Source organism: Crinia signifera, chromosome 1, assembly GCF_055691185.1.
Source record: "Crinia signifera chromosome 1, ASM5569118v1, whole genome shotgun sequence".
Classification (NCBI taxonomy): domain Eukaryota; kingdom Metazoa; phylum Chordata; class Amphibia; order Anura; family Myobatrachidae; genus Crinia; species Crinia signifera.
In genome coordinates this window covers 345,029,909-345,048,569 of record NC_139217.1, presented here as the reverse complement: position 1 = coordinate 345,048,569, position 18,661 = coordinate 345,029,909, and the positions used below count along the sequence as shown (strand labels likewise).

Genomic DNA, 18,661 nt, shown 5'->3' with positions numbered 1-18,661 from the left:
TAATGAGGATTCAAATTTGTTCTATAACGTACTGTAAGGAACGAACAAAGTGGCCGGTAATCAAGAGGTATCGATCAGATGATAAATCATGTGCATACTCTGATACTGGGCGAGATGTAATACTGTAGGTGCGATTATTTAGACAGCTAAAAAATTGCACCATATCGCAGCCCCTGGCTCATTAAGCTGGACCTGGTTCCCCAAATATGGTGGAAGAAAATTGTGGGGATCTCCCGTATTTATGAAACCAGAACCAGGTTCTTGCACCGCTCCTGGATCTAAAAATACAGGGGACAAAAAGACTTGGGGTGACCTGTATTTAGAAACCAGCACCAGGCTCCAAAAGCCAGCGGTGTAATTCCCCAGCTGGGAGACACTTTTTAAGCAAGGTCCTTTGGCCAAACCATGATTACCCTTGCTGGTTAGCCCTTGACGGGGTACCTGGGGAGTGGGCACCCTCCAATAAAGGGGTTGCCCCATCAGGCTTCACTAGGGCTGAATCCTGGGGCTGTCCCTGCCACTCCTGAGCTGTGGGCGGCAGGCTTTCTTCATTTCCACCAGCACAACAGACGCTCATATCTGGCACGCCAGCAAACATGGACACGTGAGCGTCGCACACACTCGCGCATCCATTGTTGAGGATGGTGCGCGCGAGCATCTCCGACGTACACGCACCTCATTTGGCGGCGGGAGCTGGCAATCAGCGTGCCGGGAGCCACTCAGATGAGAGCGGCTCCATCTGTAGTTCACATGTGAAAACAATGAAGGACTGGGCAGTGTCAGCGGGACAGCAGTCACTGGGAAGTTTTTTGACAGAACCAAGCACATTAGGGGAAAACTATTCACAATTAGCAATCTATTGGTTTTCCTCTCTGTTCACAGCAGCGAGTAAGCCAGGATTTACAGCAACAGGAATACGTTTTGATTTGATCTGTACTTATGCAGTTATGCTATGCATTGTGGCAGGTATGCTCTCTGAGGAGCTAATTATTCATGTACAAATAATTGACCTATATTATACTGTAGGTCAGATTCTAGAACACTAGATAGTATAGGTGCTATGAGTTTACTTTCCAGTTGTCAGCACAGTGTAATGTTATTATCCTGCTCTATTGCTTTGAAATTGCTGCTATATATTGTGGTAGGTATATTTGCTGAAGGACTGGATGTTAATACATGTTGAGTATCCCTTATTCGAAATGCTCGGGACAACAAGCGTTTTGGATAAGGGATTTTTGTGGATTTTGGAATGTATTTTTTTCATACTTATCTGGTCCCCTGGTGGTGCCCCGTCGTCCATGGTGTCCCCGGTGGCCTTCAGGATCCTCTTCACTGGAATCCGGTCCCAGGGGTGCAATGCGCGAATGCGCACCTGCACAATGCACCCCTGGGACCGGAGATGCCGCTGAAAATGAACCCAAAGGTCACAGTGGACATCGGAGGATGAGGTAAGTATGAAAAAAATGGGTGGGGGGAAACTAAAAAAACCCCGGAACATTCTGAAGAACCACGGTTTTCTGAATATTTCGGTTTTTAAAATACATGGATAAGGGAGACTCGACCTGTACTCATATTCTCCATAGATGTCTCCTCAAGGCGTGCTTCACCTAGTCTATTAATACAGGATATTTCCACCTGTCAACATAAATATATCTAGGTAATCCTGTAATGCAGTCTGTTGCTGCTAATTACTATTGAAGGTTAATTCTCTAGAGCAGTGGTTCCCAACTATTACCCCTGGGGGAACTCTGCAGACCAGTTGGGGTACTTGAAAATAATATTGGTAATGGCGGAAGATGAAAAAAAGTATTTTGATGGCAGAAGAAGAAGACCCATTGCTATGGAGAAGAACCATGTTGCGTCACTTATGGTTCTGTCTTCAGCGTCTGATTGTGCTTTTGCCTGACCAGCAATCCACATTAGGTCTACACCAACTAGGTCGAAAAGCATTGGGTCAACACCACTAGGTCAACAGGCAACAAGGTCGACATGAGTTTAGATCGACTTGGGTCAAGGTTAACGTGGGTCTAGGTCGACAGGTCATTAGGTCGACACAAGCATTAGGTCGACAGTCAAAAGATTGACATGGGTTTTTTCACTGTTTTTTGTGCTGACAGGCGGTATTTCCTGCCCTACTATCAACTAGGGCGTGGTGGGAGAATAAAATAGTGTGCCGAGCGCAGCGAGGCACCGTGCCCGAAGCATTGCGAGCGAAGCGAGGGGATGCGGTGCACTTCAAACTGTGTCCATGTCGACTGTGTTGACATTCGGGTAAAAAAAAAACAGTGAAAAACTCCATGTCAACCTTGCCCATGTCGACATAATGCTTGTGTCGACCTAATGTCCTGTCAACCTAGATCCATGTTGACCTTGATCCACGTCAACCTTGCTGCCTGTCGACCTAGTGGTGTCGACCCAATGCTTGTCGACCTAACAACCCACACCCCTGAGGCTAGATTGCAGAAAGTCAGGTGACTATAAATCAGGGATATATGTTCATATAATCCTGCACTTATGCAGTGGATTGTTGCTATATTATAGAAGGTGTATTTGCTGAAAGGCTGAGTATTAATATGCAAATGAACAACCTGTATCTCAAATTAGGTTATGGAAGTTGAGATGACATTGCCAACAGTGTATTCAAAGCAAATCTATATTTGTTCATAAGTCAGTTATTAAAAACGAGCCAATATTTACGTGTATCAAGATTTTTGGCAGAAATAATTATTTTGTCATCCTCAAAAAAACATTTGTTTTTTAAAGAAAATCGTAGACGTTGGTGGAGGGGGGGGGGGGGGGGGGAATTGCTTTTCCCTCCTTGGTTTTCAGTTGGGAGTGGGTGTGACATTTCATCTAAAATTACATGTGGAAGGAAGGAAAAATCACACTAGTTAAATAGAGAAAAACACAGGCACAACTATTCCAATAGCATTTCTAAAGACAAAAGAAACTCCTAACAACTAGGGAAACAGGTTCCCATCTCAACAGTGATGTCAGCGGACTCCCCCCATTAGCGATGCTGGCGGGCCCGGGCTGATGAGCTTTCCCCCTCCATCCTGCCTTGCCGTGATCCTGGAGAGATCACTAAATGCTTGATCCTAAAAATCTCCATACATTAGTAAAAAAAAAAAAAAATACACATGCCCCCACAGTAATAAAATGAAAATAAAAAATACACTGACCCCCACAGTAAAAAATATAACACAGTGGCCTTTACAGTAAAAAAAAAACCCAACATATTTGTTGTCCCATCCCCCATAGAAAGATTCACCTGAACTGTCTGTAGTACAGTAGTGAAGAGCTCCCAGTCCTTTGCACCCCACCGACACCAGCAGCACTGTAAGCGCAGGCCGGACCCAAAGTAATGGTGCATACACATATGTTCACTTGACTGCCAATATATTGATGCACCATCGGGCAGTGTGTACGAGTGATATATCTGTGAACGGCGTTGTTCACAGATATATATCCCGTCGACTGTGCAACACAGCCAATATGTCTAAAGATATATCATGTATGAAGAACACACTGCCCGATCCGTCTGTACATATATCTGCAGACTGATTGATCTGCAGATATATCTATTAGCATGTACCCAGCTTAAGGTTGCTGTGCCTGCACTCTCATTTTCCGCTATGATGATCAATGGCAGCACGGGTAGGAGCACCCTTTGTGATTGCATGTCTCACTCTGACTTAGAAATGGCCCTGTAAAGCTTATATATGTAAAAATTAGACTTATATTAAAGGTTAACTATAAACTTGTATCAACAAGAGTGGGGAATATGTCCTACAGATACCACCTATTATTGATGAATGTTCTATATTTATTACAGAATGCTCCCCAAAAGAGTAAGCATACAGTATAGTTAATCAACACGGAAGTAGAAGAAAGGACTCCATTGCATTATTTGGGCACCCATTAAACAATTGAATCTGCATTTAACAATTAAATCTGCCCCTATCGTATAGGGCACCCACCGAGCGATTCAAGTGTTGCCCAAGGTTGAGCACGCATGCCCCATGTGTGCTCTGATTAACACAGGGTTTTAGATACGTAAAGTGGTGTGTTTAGTTTAATGTTTCAAACTGATGTAAAACTTGTATTTACATTCTAACAGGTACATAATTGACTTTAAATGTGTCCTCTGACATCAAGTCCTTTCTTCTACTCCCTTACTCATTAAGCTCTTCAACATTGCTGGGAAATTTCTGTGCATGCCAATTATTCCTAGGTGTGTGCCAGTGATGCCTTCAGTCCACCATCTGGCAGCACCAGTCATATGGCCGCCCACCCGCCTGTCACTCGCACCTGCCGAGAGCCCCCCCACCTGGGTGCCAGAATGCCTGAGCGCTCCCAAGCATCCAAATGCCAGACAGCAGCAGCAGGGGAGCAAGCAGTGCTGAGTATTTCTGGGGCAAAAAAAAAATAGTGTATAGTGTGGCGAGCGCAGCAAGCCACCGAGCCCGAAGCGTGGCGAGCGCAGCGAGCCCCGAGAGGGGACGCGGACTACTTTACATGTATTCTGCGTCCGCTCGCCACACTTCGGGCTCGGTGGCTCGCTGCGCTCACCACACTATATAGAGTCAACGTGGACGCCGACGTGGATAGTGGGGGTATGAAAAGGTCGGAGGACGCTTTCGCCGCCCCTCGTGGGCTCGCTGCGCTCACCACGCTTCAGATTGGCGTCAATAGTGGGGTGGCGTTAACAATGGGGGCGGGGCATTTCACCCATGAGGGGGGGTTAGCAATTAAAATTGGGGTTTTGGGGCCTTTTTACATTGATTCCAATGTAAAAATCTCGTTCATTGCGTTGATTGCATCATCTCATGCATCTTATGCCGCACAAACACATAAGATGCATGAGATGCTTGAGATATCAGCCCCACACATACAATCTAGATCGTGGGCGCCGTGCTAGGAAAGCAGTACCGAAGTGTTTTTTTTATATATGGCCCGCGAGGCATTTTTCGCCAATACAAACGGCCCTTGTCCCCAAAAAACCCTGCCCTAGACACCACTGAAGGGGTTAACGTTAAAATTGTCATGCAAAGATACTATCAATGCTTAAGATGGGTACATATAAGAATGATGGGTAATTGGGCTGTTGGTTAGGATGATTTCCTTTTGCCCCTGTTAATTACCAGTTGCATTTATACACTACATGAGTTAATAAAGGACAGTTATCCTGGAGAGATTTAATGCTGCATTTATATTAACAGTGCCACATACAATATTGTTTAATTAAACGTGCTGCAAACTCAATACAAAAACCTGGTATGCTGTCCCTGGGAGCGTGCAATAGTGCCTGATGTGTACCCCGCTTTAGAGAGATAAAAAGTGCTAACTAATCATCTCCTAACTGCCCTTATACAAAATGGGGCAGAATCAATTGTTGGTCTTCCCAGGCTCCACTAGATAAAGCCCAATGGAGCAATTCAATTTTAGCTGTATTCGCACATGCAGCCGCGGAGACACATTTCAGCCTATAACCTCCCGAGGTGTAAACTGAAATATGACTAAAGTTTTGTGCGACTAAGAGGCCTATTTATTATTAGTAATTACCCATATATTTCTAAGTTTTACCTATAGAGCAGTTTATATAGCTAATAGCACAGTTAAAATATTTAGAGAGCTAGAACTAAGGGCCTTATTCTGGTTGGTGCGTACTTTTCCGTATACTTTCGGATGGCGTTTTTTAGCCGTCTGCGCATGCGTGGGGAACGCTATGCGCATGTGCCACGCATGGTCTCCGTACTTGTACTCACTAATACCGTACATAAATGTGCACTGCAATCACTCGTGAAATATGGGCGTATTATGGGCGTCATTCGGAATGACACAGGGGCGTACTTTCAAAGTGGGCTAAACTGGGCAGAAACATGGGCGGACACGGGGGAGTGCACTTATTTTGGTGGGCGTGCATTCGGACAACACACCGAATGCACGCGAACAAAAAGGGAGGAAATGTGCGGTGTCAATAAGCAAGTATTGCTTTGCGGACACCACTCCGTCATGCGCTAGGCAATCGGAACGCCTAATCAGGACAGACGCACCTCAACCAATGTCAGCTGAACACAATACAATCACCTACTTTACTCATTACTTGTTAATTACACGCTTGTCACTGCTTCAATTGGAACCATTGCAGCTTAAATGGAACATTACTAAACACACACATATATGCTGCACTTTTCACACACTTTTACACTGCAAATAATGAACACAACTTCATATTAATAATACAAATACACATGTCACTCCTACATGTATCAATTAAACCACACATTTGGGGGAAACAAAAAAACATTTATTAAAGGAACTTATAAAATAAATTAGAAATCGCAACAAAATAAAAGGTAGCATAGCAGGAAGACAATTAAATAATATATAATAAATCCATGTCTTCTAGACATACATAGCCACAGCAGAATCATTAGGAACACATCAGGTAGCTTCACAACAAAAGTATAGCACCAACACTTCAAGTACAGCAGACAGTAATGCTAGCCGAAACAGGGCAACAGGGGAACCAAACATGACATTCGAAGCGAGGGCAAATGTGGGTACCCTTGGCACGGAATTGGACACAGGAAGCTGACACACACAGCTCAATGAAAGATTTGGGAAGACATAACGGTGGAGATTAATGCGGACACAAGTTCATTTGCGGGCACGTTTTCCCCTGGCAGGCTCCTTGCCACGTGCAGCAGCTCTCCGGCCACGGCCACGGTCAGATGGTGGGCCAGGTGGAGCAGATGCTGGGGAGGGGGTGGCTTGTCTTCCCCCTCTGGCAGCAGGGAGTGCTGATGGTGGTAATGCACCAGAAACGGATGACATTAGGACCCTATTGCTGGCAACTAGCTCCACCATAAGATCATTATGGCGGAGGAGGAGGTCATTTTGCCGCAGGGCTTGATCAGCCAGTACCTGCAGGCTAGCAGCAATTGATTGCTGGGTGGCAGTCATAGCCTGCAGGCTCTCAGCGATAGTCTGCTGGCTGCTGATCAAACCCTGCAACACCTCCTCGGTCCTACGCAACCGCTCTGATGCCGACTCTCCCTGCTGCTGAATATTGCCAAGCACATGCCCCCACGTGGCCGATTCAGCCGCGGTCAGTGGCTGCTGCTGCTGCATGGGCCTGCTACTGGGGCCAGGTGGCACAGACTCCTCAACCTCCTCAAGAGATTCTTGACCAAGCGGTGGGGATGCTGGTGAAAGAGAACATTACAATTACAACACATTCCATGCAAAATTAGAACCAGCTACTTATGGCATGGCAAATAATTACCTTCAAGCAAAGAAGATATGACTTCCGCTGGGGACTCGCTGTCCATGGTGCTCACCCCCCGGACCTCCTCGACTGCAATGCAGCACTCGGCCATCTCTTCCAGGGGGGTGAGCTGCAGCTTTCCAGGCATGGGGCCAGCCCCAGAGGTGTGGCTGTGTTCCCACCGCTGGGTCAATTTCTTCTTGAGGTTCGTTTTGAAGTCGTGCCACCTGCAATCAAAGTTTACATATTAATACATGTCACTCCTCATGTTTGCTGTAGCACCCATTGCAGTCTGCAACATAATACAACATGTGCCTCATGACACCAAACTTAGAATATATTAAATTTGAAAACCAAGCCTTAGAAGATACACTCACACTCACCCTACAATAACTATCAATTAAATGACATGGCAAACATGTCTGTGCCTCCAAGCAACGTGACCGCCCATTGACCAACTCCATCTAATATCTAATGTAAACATTACTGGTCTTGTACTGCTCAAATGTAACACACATGAACTTGCCTCTTCTTAACGTGCTCCGTCTCACGAACTTGTGGAGCCACCGCATTAATCTCCACCGTTATGTCCTCCCAGATCTTCCATCTCCATGTGTGTGTCAACCGGTCCTGTGGACACTCGATCCAATCCCGTGCCTGGGGCACCAGGATGGCAAGCTCCTGCGATTCGAATGCCATGTTTCTGGTGGTTGGTTCCTCTGTTGCCCTATTTCGGCCACTGCCACGACCACTGGCACCGCCACTGCCACGGCCACGGCCACCTGTCGCTGTACTTGAAGTGCTGGCCAGGCTACTCTGTTGGGAAGCCACCTGCTGTGTTCCCAATGATTCTGCTGAGGCTGAAGATGGGCCAGCTGCCGATTGGCCTGATGTCGATGGCCCATCTGGCTGCTCTTCCCCCAATGGCTGGTCTGGGTTGATGGGCACATAGGTGGTGCTGGAGTCCATGCGTGCAAATAGGTCCTGCCACTCCTGCTCTTCCTCAGATAGAGATGCAGACATGTGTGCAACAACATTGCATTTGTCAAACACACCTTTATATACTATTTCTGTAATTGGCGTACATCAGCGACACCCTACGTTCCGTACGTCAGCGTCAACCGTGCGGCGCATAGGCCACGCCCCTAGCTGCGGAAAATTATTTGAAAAAAACCTGGGAAACTTAGTAAGTCTGATTTAGTAGGTAAATGCAGATTTGTACACCAATGACCAAATAAAACTGAGGTCAGACATGAAATGTATATGTGAATGTACATCTGTACTGAGCACTTGTTTGGTATGTAGTACAAATGACAATACCCATTCCATATGTAAATCCACTCCACCACTTAGGCACAAGTAATCAGTGCTAGCATCCAAATCACATGTGAAAGCTCTCCAAATTCAGCCTTGATGCTAGCTACTTTTCATTCCACCTCTCTAGTATGGCCCAGTAGAAGGTAAATGTACACATGGCAGCATGGCCTAATTTTGGGAAAAGGTCTGGCACTATTTGCTATGGGGGAAATTTAACAATATGAAAAACCTAGTTTTTCGTATTGGTATTTTCCCTACGGTTGCATACGACTGTTTAAGTCGTATGCAAACTCGTGTTCCGGAGGGTCAGTTACAAAGCAGTCAGATACGACTGCTTTGTAACCCTCCGATGGTGTAACCATCCGTATTAGCGGCCGTATATACGGCTGCTAATACGAATTATTTCTAGCAGTCTGCACGGATCAGTCAGATCAGTGCAGGCTGCAAGGTGTAAAAAAAAATAGAAAAAATAAATAATAAAAAAAAAAAAAACGGCGTGGGGTCCCCCCCACAGCTGTAACCAGCACCAGGCTGAAGGAGCCGGGCCGGTAATTAAAAATCAGGGAACCCGACAAATAGGGGTTCCCTGATTTTTAACAACCAGCCCCAGGCTCCTGCTCTGGGGCTGGTTCCCAAAATACGGGGGACAAAATGACTAGGGGTCCCCCGTATTTTAAGAACCAGCCCCAGGCAAAACCAGCCAGCAGGGTAATGTCACAGCCGGGGGGAGACTTTTTATGCAAGTCCCCCCGGCCAAAGCATTAACCCTACCGACCAGTCAGCCTGGCCAGGGGCCCTGGGGGAGTGGGGACCCCCCTAATAAAGGGGTCCCCCCCCCTCCAGGACTTACCTGACCAGGCTGAAGCCTGGTGCTGTCCTCGATGCCCCTGGGCGGTGGGCATCGAGCTGATAAATGGTGTAAAAAAAAGATGAACCTATTGTTTTTTACTGTGGCACTACAAGTGCCAGCAAGCCTCCCCAGCAAGCTGGGACTTGGAGAACCACAAGTCCCAGCCTGCTGGGCATTAAAGGGCCCGCTGGCACTTGTAGTTCCACAGTTAAAAAAATAGTGCACAAAACACACTGACACACTTTTAAAATAAAATTTTATTACATACAAAGCCCACACATTCTAATACTTACCTATCTTCTTTCCGTAGGTATCCCTGGTCCTGTGTCGTCGTCTTCTGGTCCTGTGTCGTCTTCTTCCTCCATGTCGACCGTCGCTGTCCCCGTCCGGGTCCGACGAAATCCATTTGGGAAGCTGTGGAAGGAAACCATACTCACCTGTCCCAGCGCGACGTAGTCCAGGTAAGTGTCTTGGCAAAAAAAAAAACCGACAGCCCGAAACCAAGCGGACACGGAGACGCACAGTGTTTGTTTACATCGTGCGGCTCCGCCTCCCGAATGCCGCTATTGGCCGCCTTGCGGCCTAGCGGCCAATCAGGAGCCGCTAGGCCGCAGCTTGCTGGGGAGGCTTGCTGGCACTTGTAGTGCCACAGTAAAAAACAATAGGTTCATCTTTTTTTTACACCATTTATCAGCTCGATGCCCACCGCCCAGGGGCATCTAAGACAGCACCAGGCTTCAGCCTGGTCAGGTAAGTCCTGGGGGAGTGGGGACCCCCCTAATAAAGGGGTCTATTAGGGGGGTCCCCACTCCCCCAGGGCCCCTGGCCAGGCTGACTGGTCGGTAGGGTTAATGCTTTGGCCGGGGGGACTTGCATAAAAAGTCTCCCCCCGGCTGTGACATTACCCTGCTGGCTGGTTTTGCCTGGGGCTGGTTCTTAAAATACGGGGGACCCCTAGTCATTTTGTCCCCCGTATTTTGGGAACCAGCCCCGGACCTGGAGCCTGGGGCTGGTTGTTAAAAATCGGGGAACCCCTATTTGTCGGGTTCCCTGATTTTTAATTACCGGCCCCGGCTCCTTCAGCCTGGTGCTGGTTTCGGCTGTGGGGGGGACCCCACGCCGTTTTTTTTTTTAAATTTATTTATTTTTCTATTTTTTTTCACTGAAGCCTGCATGGATCTGACTGATCTGTGCAGGCTAAAATGCAAATAGAACAGGAAAATGGTGTTCTATTTTCCTGTCGTATTTGCGTGGGTGTTTTACACCACTAAGCAGCCGTATTATCAGTACGGCTGCTTAGTAAATCAGAAACCACCATTCTTTTGAATGGTGATTTCTGTCGTATCCTATCGATGGTGTAGGACATTCGTATTTGTAAATACAAATACGAATGTTCCATCTTTAGGACTACGAATTGTTGTATTTTTGGGATTGTAAATCCCGAAAATACAAATTCGTAAAAAAAAGGTGTATTTCTGCCTACGAATACACCTTTTTTCTATGAATCCATTTTGGTAAATGTCCCCCTATGTTTCAGCTGCATAGCTTTCACTATAAAAAAGCGGTACTTATGTAGTATCTGGGCGTCCGATTTTGTGATTGTATGCCTTACCTTAAGGCATACAATCAGATGCAATGCGATGCGATTCGATGCGATTTTGCATAGGATTCAATGTTAAGAAGGTCCTGTTCATTTCCCCACTATCCAAGTGGGCATAGAGTTGATTTTATACAGCGTGGCGAGCGCAGCGAGCCACCGAGCCCGAAGCGTGGCGAGCGAACGCATATTTCTTAAAAAGTATTCTGTGTCCGCTCGCCACGCTTCGGGCTCGGTGGCTCGCTACGCTCGCCACAGGTTTTTATCCAACTCCATGCCCACTTGGATAGTGGGGAAAGGAAAAGGACCCCTTTTTCCCATTGAATTCTATGTTAAAATGGACTCTGACCATTTTAACATTGAATCCTATGAAAAAATCTTGACCATCGCATCGCATACGATTTGGTCGCATGCGATGCGATCCGATCCGATTTCTAAATCGGACGCCCAGATACTACATAAGTACCAAAAAAAGCTGTTTAGTACCTTGTTGAGTTAGGTGTAAGTGGCTAGTGATGCAGACTATTTCACCTGTTGCTTATACCCTTGTTTGGTGAATGTAATAGATTATATATAATGGGTTACCATCTTATTTTACACTGTCTGTTTAGGAGTTAGTAAGTAATGGCATGGTGTGCTAAACTATGCAAAGGTACAGCAAGTGTGGGTTTGCGATGCAATGGGTTAGCCGTCTGTTCTGGCGCATACACGCTGTTAGTGTAAAAATGAACAATAAAGTTAATACCAAATATCACTCTGATCAACCAATGACAGCACATGATTGCTTGAATTGTGCCATTGCTAAGATGGCGGTCTATGGCAGAGCAGCACCGTTTTCAGCTGCGGAGCTGAGGACACTGGTCTCCGTTATGGAGACCAGGCTGGGGCGGGCGGGCCCTTTTATCACTAACCGCCAGAAGCGGAATGCCTATGCGGTGGCCCGCCGGCGCATATACGCCCGAACACAGGTGAGGCGGACCATCGCTCAGCTGGAGCGGCGGTGGTCAGACCTGAGGCGTTGGCAGCCGGATTTGCTCCAGCAAATAAGGGCCAGGATTGCTAGATGTGAGTGTTTATACATTAAATGGCCATTTGTACATGATTGCTTACATGACATTATTTAAGCCAATAAGGTCACAACCTGATCATGAGTTAAACATGGCATACAGTATATGTGTGCTACTTCCTGTTTGACACCCTGTAATGGTCATAAAATATGTTATTGGGGAGGAGTAATGTTTGTGATGCTTGCAATGGGCCAAATGTCACAGCATACCTGCCATGTTACAGGCTGTGTTTTGTAAAGGGCACTAAGGAGCTGTTTGCCTGTCCAATTATCTGTAATTATAACCTTTGCATTTATAGCTTGATAAGGCTTAATACAAATGACCCCTAATTGGCACTTTTTTGTTTTTTCACAAACACAGCACGGGATCGAGCAAGACAGGCCCGGGAGGAGGCAGAGGTGGCCCAGGAGGAGCTTGCCGAACCAAGGGCCGAGGAGGTGCTTCCTGAGGAAGGGATGGCGGAGGAGGTGGCAGAGGAAGTGGAGGAGGAGGGGTGGGCTGTGGAGGCGCTGCCAGCAGAGGAGGAGGTGCCACCAGAGGAGGCCCCTGAGGAAGAGGAAGAGGAGGAGGTGGAGGCCTGTGAGGTCGTCCAGGCGGCCGAAATTGGTATGTATACATAAGGATTAATTTTTCCTTTTGTCATCTACTATTTGCTATGTAGCACTGGTGATTCAATTGTGTTTTAAAATACTATAAAGTGATAAAACAAACTGGGTAGCAACAGACACACTTAGGGGTTAGATAGGGTGGGCAAACCATCCCTTTCATCCAGGACACATATTAATGACACAGGTTGTGGGGATGGCTTTCAGGTCGATTTTAAGTGCCACTGAACCTGTGTAGTTAATCTGTATCCTGGAAGAAAGGGATGACGTGCTCATGTAAGGGTTACATGTCCCTGCTGCAAGCGTACAATCTGTAGCCTCATATAGGTGAGTAGAGTTTACAGGTGATTAATTTGACCAAACTAGATTCAGTATGGCATAAATGGAGTATGGGCAGGCGTGCCTTAGACTGGAGTAACAAGTGGTCAGTGCCCCTGGGCCCTCCTCTAGCTAACCACCACCTGCGGTGTGCATGTATGTTTGGCACCATAATTGTGTGTTGATTTGGTCTTAGTAATGATTTTGTGCATGGGAGTGGGTTAGTGCTGCAGCTTCACCTAACTGGCATTATGACAATGATTTATGGAGCAGACCATCAGCAGGCAAGCCATGCTTGATTGCACAAATGTACTGAGCATTCCTGAGAGTTGACTAACTCCCCTGCCACGCTCCATCATATAACAGACACTGAACTTTGTTTGCAGAATTGGGATTGGTGCAGCGCGTGACATGCTTCTCAGAGCTTAGTCATGGGTGGGTTTGGATTCAGAAGAAGCACTATGACTGTGAGGTGTTCTACAGAGTAAAGGGTAGAGGGGAAAAAACAGGCTTTCCATGTAGTATGTATGCATGTATGTATAGATGTATGTGTCATATATATAGTTATATATGTGTCTATATACATATACATATATATATATATATATATATATATATATATATACACACATACAGAGTACCACAACACTCGCCATCCCTGCGAATGGGGTGCAAACAGCACTCGCCATTCCCAGGTTGGGGTGAAAGTGGCCTGTGACCACATGCTCTAATAAATACAAATACAGGGACTCAACACTCTCCATAATGAACTAACTCACCTTAGTATACAATTAATCAAATAAATAATGGGGTTTTAGTTCATGAATTGATCAATGCATTTAAGCTTGCAGCCCATCGCCAAGGGACCCCATTTCACTGCAAGTCCTACACTAGCATTTGTTTCTCAAGAGCCTGCCAACTGCCGACACATCATAGCTAAAGTGGACATGTGTATTTTCCTGGTTTAAAGCTCACCTGCCAAGTGAGGTGAGTTAGTTCATTATGGAGAGTGTTGAGTCCCTGTATTTGTATTTATTAGAGCATGTGGTCACAGGCCACTTTCACCCCAACCTGGGAATGGCGAGTGCTGTTTGCACCCCATTCGCAGGGATGGCGAGTGTTGTGGTACTCTGTATGTGTGTATATATGTGGGTTAATTTTTATTAACCTTTGTTACTGTGATCATAGCTTTCTCTTTCACCCCAGATGAGCTAATTTATCTGTAACCTGTTACAGCTGCCCCTTTAATTCTAAGTCAGGTGTTGTGTTAGGTGACTGCCTCATCTTTAAAAGCCATAAGGCACTTGGCAGGTGAGCTTTAAACCAGGAAAATACACATGTCCACTTTAGCTATGATGTGTCGGCAGTTGGCAGGCTCTTGAGAAACAAATGCTAGTGTAGGACTTGCAGTGAAATGGGGTCCCTTGGCGATGGGCTGCAAGCTTAAATGCATTGATCAATTCATGAACTAAAACCCCATTATTTATTTGATTAATTGTATACTAAGGTGAGTTAGTTCATTATGGAGAGTGTTGAGTCCCTGTATTTGTATTTATTAGAGCATGTGGTCACAGGCCACTTTCACCCCAACCTGGGAATGGCGAGTGCTGTTTGCACCCCATTCGCAGGGATGGCGAGTGTTGTGGTACTCTGTATGTGTGTATATATGTGGGTTAATTTTTATTAACCTTTGTTACTGTGATCATAGCTTTCTCTTTCACCCCAGATGAGCTAATTTATCTGTAACCTGTTACAGCTGCCCCTTTAATTCTAAGTCAGGTGTTGTGTTAGGTGACTGCCTCATCTTTAAAAGCCATAAGGCACTTGGCAGGTGAGCTTTAAACCAGGAAAATACACATGTCCACTTTAGCTATGATGTGTCGGCAGTTGGCAGGCTCTTGAGAAACAAATGCTAGTGTAGGACTTGCAGTGAAATGGGGTCCCTTGGCGATGGGCTGCAAGCTTAAATGCATTGATCAATTCATGAACTAAAACCCCATTATTTATTTGATTAATTGTATACTAAGGTGAGTTAGTTCATTATGGAGAGTGTTGAGTCCCTGTATTTGTATATGTATATATATATATATATATATATATATATATATATATATACACACCTGTCACGGTGCATGTTTAAAATTTAGGTATGACTATGTTAAATGTATGCATGAATATCATTAGTAATTTTACCATTTTTATTTTGTCCACAGATGAGCCAGCCCAAGCACAAGAGGGTCTCCGTGGGGCCCTCTTACGTATAAGAGGCCACTTGCGCCAGGTCCTGGCGGAATTAGACCAGCTCGTGGATGGCGATATTTAATTTATATATTTTTTTTGGTTTAAAATCACTTTTGTATGAAAAATAAATTGTTTATTACAGTTCGAAGTTGTATGTGTGATTTTTTAAAATTTAAAAGTATATTTGTAACTTGTTTATAATCTTTTAAATAAGCAAAATGTAAATACTGTATATAGATGTATGTTAGGATCACATGCTGTAAGGGTTAATGTGTGTAATGAATGTAGTAGTAATGTGGTTCAGTATATATTAGGATTTAATTGATTAAAATAGATAACAATCCCTTATTAATGAGGTTGCCTAATTGCCTAAGTGGGTCATGTGATCGCTGTGTGTGGTCAGAAAAATCGTGTTGTATTTAGCGAAAATACTCCGCATCGGTGCGTACGGCCAGCTTCCCGTCCGTTCTAACGCGGTAAGACCGTGCTTACGCTGCAAGACCGTGCAAGATTCTGTACGTGTCCACCGCACACGCATGGTTTGTATGTCGTCCGTACACACGCCCTGTTCTTAAAGAGTGAGTCCGTCCGAATGCGGAGGACCGGTGGGCGTTTCTACGGACGATGTCCGTACGCCACCGCACAGCGTGGCGTGCGGACCGCTCCGTAGGAAATCGGGAAAGTACGCACCGATCAGAATAATGCCCTAAGGGACATACACACGGAGTGAATTTCACCCCATTTCTAAGCGATCTCATCCCGGGGCAACGGCAATGCATGGTCCCGGGAATCGCTATCGCCCACAGATATAGACAGTGCTTGCACTGTCTATCCTGCTAGATTGCAGGCTTTGCCTATAAACAATAAGCAAAGCCACTTTCTGCACAGATCGCTCAGCACACATTGCGGTTTGCATCGCAGGTGTGCCACGATGTGTGCTGAGTGATCGTGCTTAAGCACATCTCTCAACAAGAGTGGCCTGGTGTGTATGGGGCTCTAGTAAGGAGAAAAGCACAACTATAGGAAATAAAGTTGTAAGGATATAATAAATAAAACAAAAAATATAAATAAATAATAAAATAAAAAAATAAGCAGCCCATACACGCTGCGATGCGGGCTGTCCCGATGTGTGCTTTTGAGGTGCGCGCTCCCACGGCACCTCATCGCACAGTACAAAAAAAATATGTGCTTGCATATACTTTTTGTACTTCGTTTTTATCACATTGCATCGCATTGCATGCACAACGTGTGCACAGGCAATGCAAAGCGATGTGATCCGTGCTATTTAAGCACGGAAAGCACGCCCGTATCGGGGCGTGTATGGGCAGCATTAGAACTAAAATATAATAAATAAATAAGGTACTCTTTACCTAGAACGGCGCCCACGATTGAAATCGCGGGCGTCGGGGGTAAAAATCGCGGTGATCGCGGTCATCGCGGGCATCGCGGGTAAATCGGGATGGCCGCGATGCCCGCGATCACCGCGATTTTCCCATAGGGAACAATGTTAAAAAGCCTGATTGACCGCGATTTTACACTTAAATGCCTCAATGGACCCGATTTGGGCATAGAAATCAATGTAAAATGGGCCACACAGCCCAAATAGGGCCAATGAACCGTTAAATGTCCCCCCAAATTTTTAACGCCACCCCACGATCCACGCCAACCCGAAGCGTGGCGAGCGCAGCGAGCCCGCGAGGGGCGGCGGTACGCGTCCTCCGACCTTTTCATGCCCTACTATCCACGTTGGCGTGGTGTGAGAATAGAATAGTGTGGCGAGCGCAGCGAGCCACCGAGCCCGAAGCGTGGCGAGCCCCGCGAGGGGACGCGGATACCTTCACAGGTAGACGCGTCCCCTCGCGGGCTTCACAGGGCTTACCTGTGAAGGTATCCGCGTGCGCTCGCCACGCTTCGGGCTCGGTGGCTCGCTGCGCTCGCCACACTATTATATTCTCACACCACGCCGACGTGGATAGTAGGGCATGAAAAGGTCGGAGGACGCGTACCGCCGCCCCTCGCGGGCTCGCTGCGCTCGCCACGCTTCGGGTTGGCGTGGATCGTGGGGTGGCGTTAAAAATTTGGGGGGACATTTAAGGGTTAATGGGCTCTGTGGCCCATTTAACATTGATTCCTATGGCCAAATCGGGTGGATTGAGGCATTTAACAGTAAAATCGGGTCCATCGCGGCTTTTAACATTGATTCCTATGGGAAATCGGGAGCATCGCGTCGCGGGCATCGCGGGTACATTTATGGCCGGCCGCGACGCGACCGACACGATTTCCATGTTTAACATTGGTTTCAATTGGAAATCGCGGGCATCGCGTCGGTCGCGTCGCGGCCATACATAAATGTACCCGCGATGCCCGCGACGGGCGCCGTACTAGGTAAAGAGTACCATAAATAATCAGCAACTAAGATGAAAAATATTATAGAAACAATAGATACAAATAAAATAAAAAAGCTAAATAAATAAATAAAAACAAAATAAAAATGGCACTAAAGGGACATACACATGGGGCAATTTCAGCCCCATTTCTAAGCGATCTGACTAGATTGCTTAGAAATGAAGCACAAATCGCTGTGTGTGCCCCATAGTGATAGCGTCGCTATCTCCAGGCTAGATATTTCAAGCATGCATTATAACTGGTAATAATAATAAATATCTAGTCATTGCCTGTGCTCTCTCTATTGAGAACACAGGCAGTGACAGATTGCACAGCACACATTGCTGGTGCAGTGGTTCAGTGTCGCTCAACACAAAGCTGAACTCGCCCCATGTGTATGAGACATAAGCGATCTGACTTGATTGTTTAGAAATGGAGCATGGATCACTCCATGTGTATGCCCCATGTGCGGTCCTATCCATCGCCATCACCCACAATGACAGTCCATGTGAGGTATTTCTACACTGACCCTACCTCTATGATGGCAGATGGTGACTGCGTGGAGTAGCTCTGTGATCAGTCGGTCACTGCTCTACTTCTCCCCGCTGCCCAGCACGAAGCTTCTTGTTGGCTGTGGAAATCCATTTATTATGGGATTGCGTATGCATTGCAATCTGGATGGGATCTTATCGTCCAGGATCACATTGCAATATACCACCCTATTAGAAGCATACATGATTCTGCAGACGAATGGACAAGGAATCCCAAAGGATCTGTTTTGATGGGTGTCAGGGCCAGTGGTACAGTAACCCATAAGCCATATTCAAATGGCAGTAGCCAAAATTCTGTATGCTTTGCATCCTCCATAAAAAGCTATGGGGGATGCGGTTGCGTGCAGAAACGGGGGGATCACAGCAGGTATAAAAGATTCCTAATCCGAACATGCTGGGAATCTGTACTACTATACAGTGGTAAATGGGTCCTTAAACCAAGTGCTAATGTGTGCGC

The 18,661-nt window shown here is 46.2% G+C and overlaps 1 long non-coding RNA gene across 1 annotated transcript; it reads left to right on the top strand.

The window, feature by feature from the left end:
* The first annotated feature begins 12,423 nt into the window (after positions 1-12,423).
* LOC146081211 (uncharacterized) lies at positions 12,424-15,350 on the top strand. The gene is made up of 2 exons (XR_014475086.1): positions 12,424-12,710; positions 15,241-15,350. It is a non-coding gene; the product is annotated as an uncharacterized LOC146081211 (long non-coding RNA).
* The last annotated feature ends 3,311 nt before the right edge of the window (positions 15,351-18,661 follow it).